The sequence below is a fragment of the Apodemus sylvaticus genome, chromosome 3, assembly GCF_947179515.1.
Source record: "Apodemus sylvaticus chromosome 3, mApoSyl1.1, whole genome shotgun sequence".
Taxonomy (NCBI): domain Eukaryota; kingdom Metazoa; phylum Chordata; class Mammalia; order Rodentia; family Muridae; genus Apodemus; species Apodemus sylvaticus.
The window spans coordinates 33,202,925-33,220,492 of record NC_067474.1 but is presented as its reverse complement, the minus strand read 5'-3'; the positions used below and the strand labels follow the sequence as shown (position 1 = coordinate 33,220,492).

The 17,568-nt window shown below is 42.2% G+C and overlaps 1 protein-coding gene across 2 annotated transcripts in view; it reads left to right on the top strand.

The window, feature by feature from the left end:
* Window positions 1-2,505: 2,505 nt before the first annotated feature.
* Window positions 2,506-17,568, top strand: part of Wwp1 (WW domain containing E3 ubiquitin protein ligase 1) — a 101,019-nt gene continuing 85,956 nt past the window's right edge. For both annotated transcript variants that reach the window (XM_052176131.1, XM_052176130.1), the window contains exon 1: window positions 2,506-2,793. The gene's annotated coding sequence lies outside the window, so the exon portion shown is untranslated. The remainder of the gene's footprint in view (window positions 2,794-17,568) is intronic.

The following is a 17,568-nucleotide window of genomic DNA, read 5'->3' as shown; positions in this document are numbered from 1 at the left end:
AGTAGATAATTATGGATCAATGGTAAGAACATATTTGCTTGCATGGACTATGCCATAATCACCTGGCACAGTACTCTCAAGCAGTGATGTATGGAACTTGGTAATATTACAGCAGCAGTAGTTTGTTGACTAGCCTATGTGTTAGATGTCTGTTAAGTATTGTACCTGTAGCAAATCACTTATTTTTTTACTATGTCATGTAGTTATCACTATACCAATTTCCCAGCTTAGGTATAATCAGATCAGGTAACTCATAGCTTGTGCTTGTTGGCAGCCGGGCTGGCTCATGGATCAAGCAACAGAGGCACAATGTTTCTGGCTCACAATACTTTCAGAGCCCACAAAACCAGCTTGATTCCTATGAAGATTGAAGCAAAAAATGTAAATATCAAATATAATATTTTAAAGTATAATGTCAACACATTTTTTCATGGATCAATGCAATCCTAAAATACAGTTTACAGTGGGCTTTGCTTGATTTTTAAATGAAAGGAGAGACCCCATAGGTAGTTTCCAAGGTCATGAACGTGAGACTGTGTCTGCAGTGGCTGAGCTGTGCTTTGATCCCAGCAATGTGTGTCTCCTAAGCCTACACTCTCCCTGCAAGGCAACTTGCCAATGTGTTTCCAACGGGCTAAACTTAATTCACACTCTGTGATTACTTTGGCAGATTTAACATGAGACAGTAAACAAGGACATGGGAAATGATTGATGAAAAGATACGAAGAACAGAGTTCACTAGGAACTAAGAACATATTCAACTGTAACAAATATTTGATGGTCGGCAGTCAACTTAGGGGACAGGAGAACCTAGGAGCTTCTTTCAGGGCCTTGGGGAAGGTCTGAACCACTGGAGGAGTGAGAGAATGAGACAGAGAAGCTCTGGAGAAAGGCAGTGCCCTGTGAAGGGCATTTTGGAGCAGATAGTACATTTATTTACAGAGATCTTACAGGGGGAAAAAGGCCCAGGAAATGTAAAGGCAACACAATTTAGACACGCAGCCACGTGGGCACATTCAGTCATCTCCCAGCACTACAAATAACATATGAGCTGGAAGGTGCTCTGAAAAGCACATTGTCATAAAACCTGTGGAGCCAATGACCTTAAGCACTAGAGAGACATGAGGTGATTGGTGTCCACTGGAAGCTTGACAGACTCTAAAATCACCTGGGAGATGGCCTGTTGGCATCGCCTGCGAAGGATTATTTTGATCATGGTAACTGGGGTGGGAAGGTGAATCTTATTTGTGGGCAGGGCTATTCCATGGGCTGAGGATCCTGGACTGTAGGCAACAAAGGCGTGATGAGCACGACTCTCTCTCTACTTCCTGACTTCTGGTTTATTGTGACCAGCTGTTTCAAGCTCCTGTCACTAGGTCTGAGGCAGCATAAACTCCATTTCCCTTAAGTTGTTTTGGTCCAGTAATTTATCACAGCAAGAGGAAGATTGAAGGCAAGCAAAATCATCATGTACATTTTTGAGATATTTTTGTGCATCATATGCATATGCCCCTAACTTATATGTAAAGTTACGGGCTAGTAACTAATGTACCAGAATGGAAAAGACTGTACATCTGTTCATTAAATACTCATCAAGTATTAGTGTTCTTCTTGGTATACTTCTTTTTTCAAAAGTTACACCAACAGCAACAGAGTGAGTCAGAAAGGTGGTTTACTGTTAACAAGAACAGAAGTGTTACAAGGTGATTATGCTGAGAACTTGTTACCTATGGAGCAGTGAAGTTAAAGGTGTCAAAGGTAACAGTGGAGAATCCTTAAAGAGAAGCCAGGATTTCTGAACTTCTCTGACAGGAGAACTCGTTGGCTCTGGGGTGGGCTTAGATAATTTGTGGGGCCTAGGTGAGGTGTTTGGCTAAATGGATTATGCTGAAAGAACTTTGTTCTTTCTCTGAAGTAGTCAGTGGGCCATATGGTGAGTAATGTGGTCATTACATTGCAGTGTGACCTTTCTCGCAATGTAAATTACCAACAGCTCTTTCCTAAACCAGTTGACTCATTGCGTCATAGAGTCAAGAAATGCTAGCTTTCAGAACTGTTGTGCCCATTAACTGCAGGAAAAAGGATATATGCACTTGCTCAATCAGTAGTAGTAGAATTGTTACTGGGCCATTACCAACACAATGGTCTCCAGTGACCACCATTACTAATGGACCCTAAATCAAAGATTAAAGCAAAGTCAAGGGGTTTTCCTTCACAGCCTACTTTTGGGCGAAGTGCTGGAGTAAAGCACGTAAGTGCCCGGAGGTTCTTGCCTGAGGTTATGCAGGAAACCCTGCAGCTGACTGAACAGACCAGGTAACTGCTGCTCAGAAGTCAACACCCGCTTCCCGGCGACTGCCCCGCCCCCTTTCCGGCTCTGGCTCCACCCCCTCCCTCCTATTGGTTGGCGTGCCTCACCGCCCGACCGTCTCGAAGACCCGGAGGAGCGGAGTCTCCCGGAGGCGGGCTGGGCGCGCGCTCGCTGCGCATGCTCGAGGACAGCTGGATTCCCGGTCTGGACCGGAGGCTCGGAGCGGCCCCGGCGGGGAGGCGCGCCTGTGCGCGGCACTGGCGTCGCGAGTACGCCGCGCGCTCCCGAGGAAGGGAGGTGTAGGCCGGGGTGGGTGGGGGGAGGGCCGGGTGTCGGCGCGCTTGGCGTGCGGGATCCGAGTGGCTGCGGGCGGCCTGGGCTGCCCGGCCGACGCCTGCTGCGAGATGGCGATCTTGGGCAAGGAGGGCTGAGGAGGAGCCGCCGCGGTGGCCGCGGGCCCCGGGAGCTGCAGCTTCGCGCGGGTAAGCACGGCGGGGCTCTGGAGGGCGGCCGGGCCGGAGTTCGCCGGGGTGGGGTCGCCGGGCTTGCCCCGAGCTGGCCCTGGCACCGGCCTGTGCGGGTGACACCGGAGCCCGGGGAAGTGTCTCGGTGACTGCAGTGCTCAGCCCTCTGGCCGGCGGCTTGCTGGCGTTCCGGCTCCGCTGCCTCCGAACTGCTGCCCTGACTTTCACCCGGATCCCACCGGCGCGAGCCGGCACTCCAGCCTCAGAACGCCCTTTTCTGACATGTTCTTAGCATTCAGCGATTTCTTTTTCACTGACTCTGCACCTCCTCTCACCAACAGTCTCAATCTCCACCTTTGGTGACCGGGTAGGTTCAAGTGACCTTGCAAAATTTTCTAATCCTCATCTCGTGATTTGGGCCCATTTCCTTTAAATCTTCTTTTAAAATTTAGTATTGTTAGGATTGGTACTTTGCCCGTCGCCTTTACAGCCTTTACATGATCAGTTTTGTGGCTTAGGGCTGTGTGTCTCTCTGCTTTACTCATCGGTATGGAGTTGAAGTTCCTTTGCTGTAAGCGATTCTTCTTATTACCAAAAGAATGCTTTTGAAATATTTTTCTCTTTCACCATAAGATAATTCACAAATGTCTGGTTTTTTTTTTCTGTTAAATTTTTATGTTTTTGCGTGCATAAAATTGAATTTCTTCTCTTAAAATGCCGCCACTTATCTTAATGGAAAAGAAAATAATGCCAGAGTTATCTTCTCACTCCCCATTTGGTGGTTGTTTTTTTTCCCTCCTGATGTAATACCGAGTTCACAGTTGTCTGTAGGGTTCTGCAAGAGTTTTTGCTTGTGTTTAAATCCACTTGACATGTCTCACCAAGTCTGTATGTAACTGTTAGTAAAACTCTCCTTTTAAAAAAGACATTGTTTCATTTATCTGACTTCCTTGAGCCATAAAACTATATACTTACTGGGACTGGAAATTACCATTTTTAAAAAATAACTAGTTAACATTTTAAATTCAAAGATAATGGCTGAGTGTTGGAGCTATTGAAATTGAGATGCTTGAAAAATGTGGCTTAGCTCTTTGAGACATAGATTATTAACATTTCCAAATAGTTCTTCATGTAAAATGTAGAGCTGCTTTTACACACCGTGCTTTTGAAACCCAGGACATGGCTGATCAGGTCTCTTGCCTTCAAAGAGATGGTAATCTCTTAAGTTGGCTGAAATTTCCTTGCACAATTATTAAGAATCAACTGCATGACAGTGTGAGGTATTTGGGGGCGTATGTAGATAAAATGACTAGCAGCTTCTGCCTTTACAGGCTATGGAGGAGGTATGTGTGTTGGGTTATATACAGATGCTCCTTTTATGTTCATGTGAATAAATGGTAGGATCTCACTAGGTAGCCCAGCCTGGTCTTGAACTTGCCATCTTCTGCCTCTGAGATCATAGGACTAAGTCACCATGCCTAGAAAACCTTTGTGTCCATGTGTATATGCTTCATAAAAAGTTTTCTCAAGTCGAGTTCAGAGAGAGTACTTCTCAGATGGGTTCAGGGCTTTCATGTTTTGAAGATGCTGGATTGAAGGATGATAATGATGACATGAAGGATGAGGAGAAGTCAACAGGGAAAGGTAGTTCACGTAGAAGGATCTAAGGATTTGGACAGAGGTTGCACTTGAACTTTTCTTACCAAGACCAAAAAACCAAGACCAGTAACAAAGTTATTTTTATTTTTGGCTTTCTTTCTTTAGTTTTGTTTTGAAAGAGATCATGCTATATAGGTGTGACTGGCCTGGGACTTGCTTGCTGTGTGGACCAGGCTAGTTTTGACCTCAGAGATCTACCTCCCTCTGCCTTCGGAGCCCAAGAATTAAAGGGTGTGCCACCACTGTTGGCATAAGAGTTATAGTTAAATTCAGATGAATTTCAGGTTACTAGGCAGTGTGGGGCCCACAGGTGATTGTTGAGTTTAAGAAACAGTTTTACACCTTTGTTTAGAAAAATTAAGCTAATGTCATTGTGTAGTATGGAACTGAGGTTGGAGGACCCTGGAAATTCATGAATTACCTCAGGATTTCCATCATTATGGATAGCAAGAGTCTGATCAATTGGAAAGGACAGGAAAGTAGGGTAGAATTTGGTAAGCAGGTTAAAGTTAACATAATTGGCAGGATGATTCTGTGGGTAAAGGTGCTTACTGTCAAGCCTGGTGACCTATGCTTGATCTTAACCCCCCCCTCCCCCTTGGTAGAAAAGTAATCTCCAAAGTTGTCCTCTGACCCTCACACTTGCACAGTGACACAAACACATCCTCTTCCCTCCACGAATTATCTCTTTTTAGAAGACAGGGTCTTATTATGTAGCTCTGGCTGTTTTGGAACTCACTGTGTCCACCAGGCAGGTCTGGAACTCACCAAGATCCACCTGCCTCTGCCTTTTGAGTGCTGGGTTCAAGGCATGCACCACTGCCCAGCTGAAATAATTTTTTTGTTTTGTTTTTTTTTGTTTGTTTGTTTTTTTCTAGACAGGGTTTCCCTGTGTAGCCCTGGCTATCCTGGAACTCACTCTGTAGACTAGGCTGGCCTCAAACTCAGAAATCCGCCTGTCTCTGCCTCCCAAGTGCTAGGATCAAAGGCGTGCGCCACCACCGCCCAGCAAAATAATTGTTTTTTAAAAAGTTAAAGTAAATGATTCTGATCCATGTCTATAGAGACAGTAATGGTGGCACAGAAGTGTTCTCCTTAGCCGGCCTGTATGGTGTTCGTAGGCTCTGGGGGATTACTAACCCTTGTTGAAACTAAAGAAATCTCTCAATAGGTCATATGCACCCATGCTTTGTGGATGTGATTTTAAGGGAGTCCATGAAGTACCTGAAGCTCCTGCATGAAACCAACCCATGGGCTGTCTATTGTGCTGGGGGCAGCTCTCAGAATTACTGGAAAGTTAGTAACTCTGACTGTAGAAGTGTACTGTGTAAGTACCTAGAGACAGTCATCCACTGTACTGTGGCTCACGCTTCATAGAGAATTTTAGTCTATTTTATTGCCTTTAATTTGTTGTTATATTATGAAAGAAACTTGCCCAAGAGTTTAGTTCCTCTGTCACAAGGCTCCTTGCAAGTGGTAAAATAGAATATGGAGTTTGTGAACAGCGGTGGTTTTTCTCTTTCCTATGAAGAGAAGAGCACAACTGATTTGCTGTTGGTTGGATACAGTTAATGTCTTTTAAGTTAAGAATTAGTTGTTCCAGGAGATTCCTTCCAGTTGAGGTTTTGTGACTCTTGGCACTTAGATCTTCTTCATTGGAACCTCTGCACTCATCTTTCTTTTTGTGTATTTGAGAAGTGGTGAAACTGAGGGATGCTATGGGTAGGTGGAGAACGGATAGCACTATCAGGTCAGGCATGTTACTTGTTACTGTCTGTGTGGAGCCCGACTGGGGTTCAGGGAAGAGATGGCAGAGGCACTACCTGAAGGACACTGTAGTCTTTTCAGTCCCTCTCTGCTTTAGGAGTGTTCCTGTCCTTCATTCAGGAGGCGGCTTGTGACAGGAGGAGTCCAATAAGCATTAATTTTCAGTCAGTTTTCTAGAAAGGGTTACGTAGCTAATTCTCACGAGGGTAGTTAAGACATAGTTTGGCTAGTAAAGGGTTGACTCCTCTGCACTCATATAAATTTGTTTCTTTGGGGGAAGGGATGTCTCCCTGTTATCAGTTGGTTTCTTTTCTAATTATAGAAACTTTGGCTTCATAATTATTTGTAAGGCCTGGAATCGTTGTACTTTTTTTTTTTTTTGAGACAGGGTCTCACCCTCTCACTCTGCAACCCTGGCTGACCTAGACCTCCCTGTGTGGACCCTGAACTCACAGAGATCTGCCTTGCCTCTCAGGAAGTGGGAACAAAGGCCTGTGTCAGCCCACCTGGCAGAATGGTTTTACTTTTTATATAAAAGTATGATGTAATTATAATGAACAGTGGAATGCCCAGGGAACGACCCATGATAAACGGTGTCCAAGGAACTGGTCACCAACACAAGTGGAAGAAGGCCTGGCAGAAACACACGTGGATTTTCCTCAATTCGTTGGCCTGCAGATGAATAGCTCACGGCATGACCATGATACTTTTCATTCTTCTTATCATAGCCTTTCCACTTTATCCTGTGATTCCTGTGCCATGTGAGAATTAGGTGCGTAGAGAGAAAACCATCATGTTGTAATCAAGTGGCTCACTGACGTCTTAAAGGTAAAGGGTCCTATATGACTAGATAGCAGCCCGAATTAGAATTAAAGCTAAAACCTACATTTTTGTTGTTGTTGTTCTCAATTCATTATTTTTCCTCTACCAAACTTCTGATCATGTGCTTCCAGTTATACGATGTATGAGTGCTACCTGTTAGAAGTGTTTGCTGCCTTCTTTGTGTTGACGTGGTAACTTTGTTTAATGTGACTGTTGGTTGGTAATTTGGATATTTATAAATGATTTATCACCAATAGTTGACCTCTAGCCAAGGATAAAGCAAATGTACGAAGATGGATCTCCTCCCTGGAAGAAATGTTGGCAAAATGTTGATGTCAGTTTACTTTGGAAAATTAGTTGATTTTTGTTTTTGGTTATGAAGATTACGTTTGAAAGAATAGTCTTATAAAAGTTTTATTTTTTATTTTATTTTGTATATGGGGGGCCATATAAGTGAGAATCTTATTCCACAGTGATAATTTTGAAATGTTGTGATTTTGACCACTGGCACTCAACTTTAGATATGACTCCTTCTATGTTTGAAGGTGCTTAGTTCACTTGGAATTCATGTTTAAACATTTTTAGTGTATGATTGTTTTTAAAGCAGTATATCAGACAATTTCCAAGTTACTGTGAAGAACAGCATATGTGGATTTAGCCTTGACGTCTCTTAAGTGTAGCATACACTGTGGGTTCCTGTGCTTCGGGCATTGTGCTAGCTGCTGGGATACAGGCTTGAGACAATGTCTCCAAAACCTATTCTCTAGAACTTAGAGTTCAGTATCGTCACTGGTGTCAAGAAAAGCTCAGACTATCTGCTGATGTTGGAAAAGTAAAATTAACGACACTTCTTTTCTCGGGGTATTTGGGCAAGTCATGCAGAAGTACCAGGAGCCCAGTCACATGGTTTCAGCTTTCTCTCGCTCTGTGACAAACATCCCTGACACTAAGTGGCCGAAAACAACTATCTTATTTGCTTTCAGGTTGTCCTTCTTGGGGCTCTTTCTGGCTTTGCACCTCATAGCCAGTTGACATTTCGGCTGGGGCTGTGTGCACTCCTCTCCCCTCTTTGAGTTCTTTATCTCCATGTGGCTTCTGCAACAGGGTAGTGAGCTTTACATTGTAGTTTAGAACTCTCAAGAGTTCGGTGCTGAAGGAGCCAGGCCTTCTTAAGACGGTGTGTTCCCGCGACTGGTGGAAAACCAGTTCTGTCTCGTTCTGGTGAAATCACAGTTGTGGCCTACGATGGGACAGGGAGCACTTGGGTCCATTTGGTGCTGACTCGTAATGAATGATGGCAGGGTTTACATGAGAACAGCGTCAGTTACGTCGAGACTGCAAGCTGAGGCTTCTAAGGGCTGCTTACTCCCTTCCTCTCTCAAAACTCTGAGCTGGGCCTGCCAGCTCAGAGAAAGGTGAGTCAAAAGTGCAAATGGCAGTACCTTTGGCTTACTGCACAGGTAGAATCGAGCACTTGGTTCTGTCCTTGGTTAGAAATGTGAAAGAGCTGTGTGCTAGCTAGTCTTCTCAACTTGTCTGAATCTAGAATCATACCGTTGGGTGTGTCTGAAAAGGTCTGACTGTAGAGAGAAGACATTGAGTGTGTGTGTGCAGCACATTTCAGGGTCTGGAGTTGGGGACCGATTGAAAAGGAGAAAGCAAGTTGGGCGCTTTGCCTCCTGGCTTTGGATGCAGTGTAATCAGCAGCTGCATGTTCCTGTTGTCATGATCTCTGCTGTAAAGGAGTGCCCCGAACTGACACTTCTCTCCCTACACTGCTTTTCTCAGGTATTTTGTCCTGAGAAAACTAGTTGAGGTTGGAATGTAGCACAGTCTGTGAGCATTTGCATAGTATAATGTGAGGGCTGGACTTCATAGAAACAAGATGCTCTTCAGTTACATTTGACATGCCAGGGTAGTAGGGAGGGCTGACTGATTGTATGTGAGGATAGTGGGTGTACTAGCTGGTTTTGTGTCAACTTGACACAAGCTGGAGTTATCACAGAGAAAGGAGCTTCAGATAAGGAAATTCCTCCATGAGATCCAGCTGTAAGTCTTCCTCAATTAGTGCTCAAGCAGGGAGGACCGCTTGTGGGTGGTACCATCCCTGGGCTGGTAGTCTTGGGTTCTATAAGAAAGCAAGCTGAGCAAGCCAGGGGAAGCAAAAAAATACAGTAAGGAACATCCCTCCATGGCCTCTGCATCAGCTCCTGCTTCCTGACCTGCTTGAGTTCCAATCCTGACTTCCTTTAGTGATGAATAGCAATGTGGAAATGTAAGCTGAATAAACCCTTTCCTCCCCAACTTGCTTCTTAGTCATGATGTTTGTGCAGGAATAGAAACCCTGACTAAGACAGTGGGGTTTAAGGAAGAACTTACCCCATGATTCCAGATTAATTCAGTTTCATTAGCCAGTTTCATGTGTTGGTTGGACATTCCTATGTAGAGAGTGATTTATGGTAACCAGAGACCTATCCCTTCACCCTTACATGTGAGACCCAAAGGAGCAGAGTTGCTTGACCATTCTTGAGCCATGTGTACCTCATAGATTTTTTTTTTTTAATATCTTGAAAAAGGTTGGTATGAACCTTTGAGGGAGACCTTTATAGTGGAGAAAATACTCTGTAGGATCCTAGAGTCTCTGGAGTCTTCTCTGAGGGAGTAGATACCTTTCTTCCCCGTACAAGTGATCAGTAGCTGGCTGGGTTTTTCTCATTATTTTAATCCTCCAGGCACTTTGTCTCAGTTTCCTAGTATCTTTCTGCATTGTTCAAATTAGCTACTAAGTAAGGGCATGATTAACTGAGATGAAGGAAATGAAGGTTTAGTTTTTATTACTTTGTATTTTTGTAGATTAGTGAGGTAATGCATTTCACTGAAACAATTATCCCCAAAATCCAGCCCGTACAGTCTACAGCAAATAAACTTGTATGTTTCTGAAAAAAAAAAATAGTACATTGAAGGAGTTTGGTGATTGAGTGTGCTGAGAAATACGATTGAGGCTGGAGTCAGGAGAGATGCATGGAATTATATTAAGGTGTTTCTTGGCATCCTTCCTGCCCCTTTATTACTTGGGTAGTTAAAAACTATCCCGGCACTAACAGAAGTACAGGTATTGTAGCTTTGTTTAACTAAAGAAAACAGGTTCTTTGGGTAGCTGTTTGGTACACTTATAATTATTAAGGTGGGTGGAAGCAAATAGTTGAGTCCTGACTTGAAGCAGGCTACTTTGGCCCTGAATCTGTCCCAACTTGCCAATATGCCCTGCTCTTTGTATGTGCTAAGTCAGGTGGGGAGAATTGGGAAGCCAGCCTTCTTTTTGTAAGATCTTTTCTGTAGATGTAGACAAGTAAACCAAGCATGGTGATTTACTCTGAGGCCAAGGCAGGAGGATTTCCAGTTTGAGGCCGGCATGTGAGATATATATATATATATATATATATATATATATATATATATATATATATATATATATATACACATACATTGCCATATCTGGGGTAAAAAAAAAAAAAAAAGCAAGCAAACAACAAATCTGCGGCAAAGACCAGGCAAAGTAGATTGCTCCCTTCTTGCCGTCTTTAAAAACAAAAGTTCTCTTGACTTAGAAAAGTTAAGAGCCATAGCTATGCAGATAGATCTGATCTCTGCCTGTGATGTTTACTTGCAGTTTTGATTCTATTCCTTCAATTGCAAAATGGAAAGATTGTCTTCATTTCTGGGTTCTTGTCAGGAATAATCGAAAGGATACTTAGAAAGTAGAAATCATAGTAGCTTCAATATTATAAGCCCATAAATTGTTATTCCTTGTAATTAAGTATTAAGTTGATAGTTCAAACCAGTAAGCAGTTTCCCATGGTCCACTCATTTTTCTTTTTAAAGGACAGTGAGAGGTTAGTTTGGGTGTATACAAAAGTGTCTATCAGATCTCTCCTCTCTGGTGTACAGATAAGTTGTAAAAAGATTAAGGATTATTGTGGGACAGATCCCAATTCAGCAAACGGGCTGGCAGTCTATCAGTTGGTGATGATTAGGCTCCAGAGCCTGGGGCCACACATGCTAACTTCATCCTTAGGTGAGGGCAGTATGGACTAGTTGATCAGGATGTAGTCTCTGCACTACAGTCATAGGGCGTGCTTCCTAAGCATTTAAATTATTCCTGTGTGTGTGTGGGGGGGGTCTGGAGAAGGTTGTTTGGGAACATTAACTGACTCTGTCATTTGGGACCCTAATGTGACCGTTTTTTCTAGGTAAGATGTTCCTTCTTACCCATGTGAAAAGTAAAAATAAAAAGAGCTTAACATCTGAACTTTCCAGTTGTTTTAAAAGGCTTAGGATAGTTGTCAAAGACATGGTACAAACAAACAACAGAAAGCTGATACACAGGGCTTACAGCCCTAAGCAGGCAAGTGAAATAGTCCCGGCTTCCTTGTTGAAAACATCGTTCTTCCGAAGAATTCCTATGACTGAAGATATTTTTTCTTCTTTCTTCTTTTTTTCTAAATGTAATCTTGATGTTAGATAGTCTTACTGCATTTTACTTTGCTTAGACAAGGCAACTCAGAAATAGATACATTGATTGAAGTGTGTCAAAATTGGAATTTGGGCTTTTGGATAGAAAGTAGGTTAACTGTGGGCGTGGTATGTCTTTTGGGAAGAAGCCATTCCTTAGCATAAGGACATTAACTTGGGAAGAAAATCATGAAAAGGGCTTAAGTTTCAAGTCAGTGAAAATGGAAAACTTCAAACTCTTTTACTTTCTGGTGATGACTGCATGGTTCCCTGTCACTTAAATGTTCCTTAGTTCTGAGACCAACAGAATTCAGTTAGATTTAAAAGCAATTCTGTTTGTTTGTTTGTTTTTGGAGTCAGGTTCTCACTATGTACTATGTACGTAGTTCTGGCTGTCATGGGATTCACTGTAGACCAGGCTGGCCTTAAACTCAGAGACCTGCCCGCCTCAGCTTCCCTAGCGCTAAGAATAAAGGGATTCATCACCGCACCTGGTAGACTTTTTTTTTTATTTTAAAAATGTATTTACCTTTTTTTGTGAGCGGGTGTTTTGCTTGTATGAATGCCTGTATACCATGTGTGCCTGGTGTTCACAGAAACAGAAGAGAATGTCAGATGCCCTGGTACTGAGTTACACATGACGGTCAGCTACCATGTGGGTGCTAGGGACTGAACCTGGGTCCTCTGTAAGAGCAGCCAGTGCTCTTTCTGCCGAGCCCTCTCTTAGCCCCAGTCAGATCTTACGTTGTAACAACCGACTTTTACATTGGGGGCAGTTCCTGGAAAAACCAAAAGTACAGTTGAAACAAGCACAAGTATATGTGGTGGTGAGAAACAGACCAAGTCCCGCTGCCCTGTAAACTGGAGAGGGTTGGCATCTCGGAGGAGCACGTTGTTTTTGTGTTTCACTGAGGAGAAGGCGACGACAATAGACCATTTCTTTTTGTCCTTTGATATGTGAAATATGTTAGTATTTAGATGTGAATATCCAGAATGCAAGGTATATATCATATTTGGAAATTTTATTTTATTTTTATAGGTTGAAAAATTTGATAATTATATATTTTAAAATTTCTATGTAATCCAAAATTTTATTTAATTGTGATCTAATAAAAGCACCGACCTTATAGAAAGGAATAAAAATTGGGATTTGAGTTCTGATACTCATTTTACTCACGACAGTGCTTCTGTAAACCTGACTTAGGGAGTTTTATCTAACTGTGTCTGTCAGCTATTCACATGAGGTGAGAGTAATAGCATCCGATTTATAGAAATATATGCTGACTGAAGCCTGGCAGTTAGCATATGCTGGATGTTTGTATTATATTCTCATTCACTGACTCAGATCTGTTTCATAACTTAGTTTCAGAAGATGGGCTGGTAGACCTTCAGGAGGTGAGAGCTTAGCTGTGCGACAGTGAGGACAGGGACTTAGATCCCAAGCACCCTGTGGAAAGGCCCACCTGTCTGCATCTCTAACCCCAGTGCTAGGTGCGTGGGGTGGGCATGGCGGAGGCAGAAGGACTCTGCAGCTCTGAGTCTCCCAGCCTAGTGGGAAACAGCAAAGAGACCAAGGCAGAGGAGCTATAGAGGATGGCAACCAATGCCCTCTGGCCCAGGGTGCACACATACACATATATGCAAAGGCTGGCCCAGAGTGCACACACACATACATGCAAAGGCTGGCCCAGGGTGCACACAGACACATACATGCAAAGGCTGGCCCAGGGTGCACACATACACATACATGCAAAGGCTGGCCCAGGGTGCACACATACACATACATGCAAAGGCTGGCCCAGGGTGCACACATACACATACATGCAAAGGCTGGCCCAGGGTGCACACATACACATACATGCAAAGGCTGGCCCAGGGTGCACACATACACATACATGCAAAGGCTGGCCCAGGGTGCACACATACACATACATGCAAAGGCTGGCCCAGGGTGCACATATACACATACATGCTAAGGCTGGCCCAGGGCGCACACATACACATACATACAAAGGCTACACTAAAATACATTCTGACAAGCAAGTAAATCAGAGGGACTTTCAGTTCTTTGTGCATAATGCATTGCATTTTTGCTATATTTTAAGCTTAGTAAAGATTACATTATTTCCAGAAACATAGTTGTAGTTTTTTAATTGGCTATATAATTGTCTAATTTTCTCCAAGAGTGAAGATTATTTAGTGAGAAGTTACATGTTACTGTGTGTTTTAAAACTCCTAAGGAGAGTATTATAAATAGTAGATAATATTGCACGCCTATTATTTGACTAGTTCTTAATTACCTTAAGATTACTTTGTTGTTTGTTTTCAAACAGGGTTTGCTCTGTCGTCCAGGCTAGCATGACACCAGCAAGAGTTTCTGCTTCTTCCACTTAACTGGGTTGGGGTTAGCACTGTTTTGCCTTTTTCCTTGTTTCGAATTGGTAACCTCGTTTTTTTAGATAAACCCAATTAAATTTAATATTTACAAATAGGAGAGCAGGGGTTGGACTCAGGTATGTCTGAATTGAAAACTGTTCTCTGTATTAACTTCCCCCAACATACTTTTCTGAAACTAAAAATGTCACTTTGGAATTCAAGGTTAGGCTGTGAGTTTTGTGATAAATTGTGATTATGGATGTGCAAATTATAGTAAATTAGAATTTGTAATACATTTGGAAATAATGAAGACATGTTTGGGGGGGGGCATAGTTTTGATGCTGCTAACTGAGGGTCCTTGCATGGTGGAAGAGTACTAACCTAGTCAGAGGAGTGGGCGTGGTGGATAGTCAGGGCTTAGCATTCCTGAGTCTCCTTGTCTGCCTACCAGCTCCTTCTCAGCTTCAAGTCCTCATGACTGTGCTTTTGCTGCTTCATGATGTAGCAAATGCAGTCAGCCCTCTGTACTTGTAGGTCCTGCACTTACAGGGTCAAGCAACCGTGTATTGAAAATATTTGAGAAAAAGTTCTTCGTGTGTTGACCATATTCATGATTCCCCTTCATTTTTATTTCCAGAACAATGCAGTATAACAAATATTTTACATAGCATTTATGTTGTATTTTATAGCAAATCTACAAGTGACTAGAGTATATGGTAGGATGTGTGTAATTTTATACAGATATTGTCCCATTACATTTAGTGGACACCACATCTGTGGATATAGGTGTTTCTCCACAGGTACCCAAGAATGATAGTATTTAGACAGTAAATCAGTGTCAGACTTTGAACTAAAGTTTTGATGTGTTTAGTCTTGAATAGCATTTTTTAAGAAATTGATACCATGGAGCATTTGAGTGGGAAATCTATTTTCAATAAGGCAAGAAAAAAAATTACCAAATGTGCATTTGCTTTAAAGTTAGTTTTTACCCATTCTGAAAACAATATTGCATAGTGTAAGATATTGAGAAATAACACATTAGGACAGAAGAAAGTACCTAGCTTCCTGTGCTGAACACCATTCAGGTGTAATCTCTTGTTGATATAACTGAAACTTATCAGTGTTTTTAAAACAACTAGGGGGTAGGATGTGACGTGGGTATGGGCTGCTCACACTTGTGACCCCAGTGCTCTGGAGGATGAAGTAGGAGGAAGACTGCTGAGTTTGGGGCCAGCTTGAGCTTGAAGCCCTGTCCTAAAAAACGTGATACCTAAAGAAAGAAGGAAACAGTAGGAATTACTTCTATAAGTATAGGAGAAATTGTTAGGCATAGTTAGTAAAAACATGCTGAATTGGCCATTTTTATGATGGTGATAAGGTGGGGCTGGTCGGGAGGAAGTCAGCCTAGGTCTAGTCACCGCCCTGGACCTTATTAGTTAAAGGTTTTTAAAAAAAACTCCTTTGGGCTAAAAGCTGTAGGGTTGCTGCTGAGTTTGAGTACATTTTCCTTTCTGACTAGTGTTTTCTAGTAAACAAAGCATGCATACTTTTTATGACCTTTCTCAAAAAGGACTTAAACTATTTTATTTTGGCGAAGTTGGTAAAAAAAAAGAAAACTTTTTAAAGCATTCTTTTTATGGTGCAATATCACCATCTTGTGGTGTTCTAGAATATTGTTTTCAGAGTTTCCAGACATGAGCATAAATATTCAATGCCTTGATGTCAGCCAAGGATTCCACCAGACCTTTATTTGGAAACTTTTGTAAATGGAGCTGTGTAGTAAAAAGTTAAAAGTGTGATTGAGGAAAATAAGAGGATAAAGTGAAATAGCTGTGAGTCAAATTGGTGCAGTAATGGCTGATCTAATAATATTCCTTGTTTTATGAGATAAGTCATATTTTCAGTGAAGTAATTCTAAGCTTAAAACCTCTGTGTTCTGTCATCCCTTTCTTATTTAAATACCCTTTCTCAGCTATTTAATCAGGATTTTAAATTTATTTTACTGTAAAATAGTGCTTTCTAAACTGCTAATTCTTAGAGGATTTTTTTTAGGATTAATTTGTATGCTTCATAAAAAAATCATGATGATAATTTATCTCTTCTCTTTCATGTAATGTCTCATTTTTGCCCAGGTTGCCCTTGAACTCCTGGGTTCAAGTGATCTTTTAACTCAATTGGGACAGCCAGGGGAGGGAGGCACACCTGCACACGGTCCTTCTGATGATGGTATTGAAGAAAAGAAAAACACAAAATGAACAAACAAACAAACAACACTACAATACAAACACCACCTAAAAGACAGCCGGGGGTAGAGTGCATGCAAGTCAAAGCTCTGCGGTGCTGCTGCGAATATCCCTAGACACAGAACCCAGAGGAGCATCCCTGAGAAGAAAGGTGGGCAGATTCTAAGGGAGGAGCATGGTGGTAGAGACAGCTTCTGCTGGGCTGTGTGCGGAGAAGAGCTGATCAGATCAGGATGAGGGCCATTTGTGCAAAAAGGTCGAAGGCTGGCAAGCCACAAGCCGGTGAGGTGCTGGTGTGGCTCTGAAGGCCTTGCAGTGACAAGGGGGCATGCCCTGGGCACAGGAGCCTGGGATGGGAACAACAGAGGGACCAAAGCTTAGGAAGCTTATGCAGAATTTGGATCTTTAGGGGTCAAAACTTATAGTTTGTTAAAATGTTTCTGAGAGCCAAGAAGAGACGTTGGGTGTTTCTTTTCTCCCTGTCTCTCTTAAGTGAGATCCCTGTGATGTGATCTTGTCCCCTGCTTTATTCTGTATAACTGATCTGATTTTCTTTCTACAGTTCTAGAGTCAGGTAAGTAGGAAACTGCTTTGTCGCAGAATCTGTTAGTTTGAGACCATAAGAAGAGCTAAGTGAAGATGGACTCATGACACTGGGCACTCGGAAACAGCTGTCGCTGTTTCCACACAGCTGAGAAGGTTCCAGAGATGGAAGACTAAAATGTGAATGGACAGTCCTGTGCTAAACAAGTTACCTCCCTTCGTGTTGATTATAAAGTTATTAAAATACCTAGCAGTATCTTTTTTTATAAATTATCTTTCTATGTAGAAGTTAGCATTTTGCTTTAAATCATATTCTATAGTTTACATTTTTTGATAATTAATTTGATTTAAATATTTCACAAAGATTTCATGCATCATAATGCCATGATACACACTGCAAAAGCGTATAATTCTTACCTGCCAAATATAGCTGATTAAAGCTGAGAGGGAGATGAAAAATGTCTTTAACCTTGAGCTATGAACTCATTTGTTTTGAAGGCTCATTCATGCAAGTGAGGAAGACAGTGTGCTGGGGTCCAGTGAAGTAAATAGAAACAGACTGAAGAAGCCTACGTTCTGAAAGAGAATGTCAAATTTCAACTTGTAAAACAAGGGTGGTAAATGTAATAATATAGATACAAAATTGCATGCCGTGGAGTGTTAGTTCATTTGAGCAGGACTTTCCCACCCAACCTCACCTAGCGTTGTCTTGGGTCTGTGATGGGCAGTCACACTGTCACGTTTGGAACTCAGAAGGAGCTATTCTTTTTACAGCTGACGAAATTGTGGCAAAGGCGAGTTTCAAACTATGAACTGCTGCTTCACCTGCATTCATCTTTTTTTTTCTTTAATCTTTTTTTTACAGTCCAGT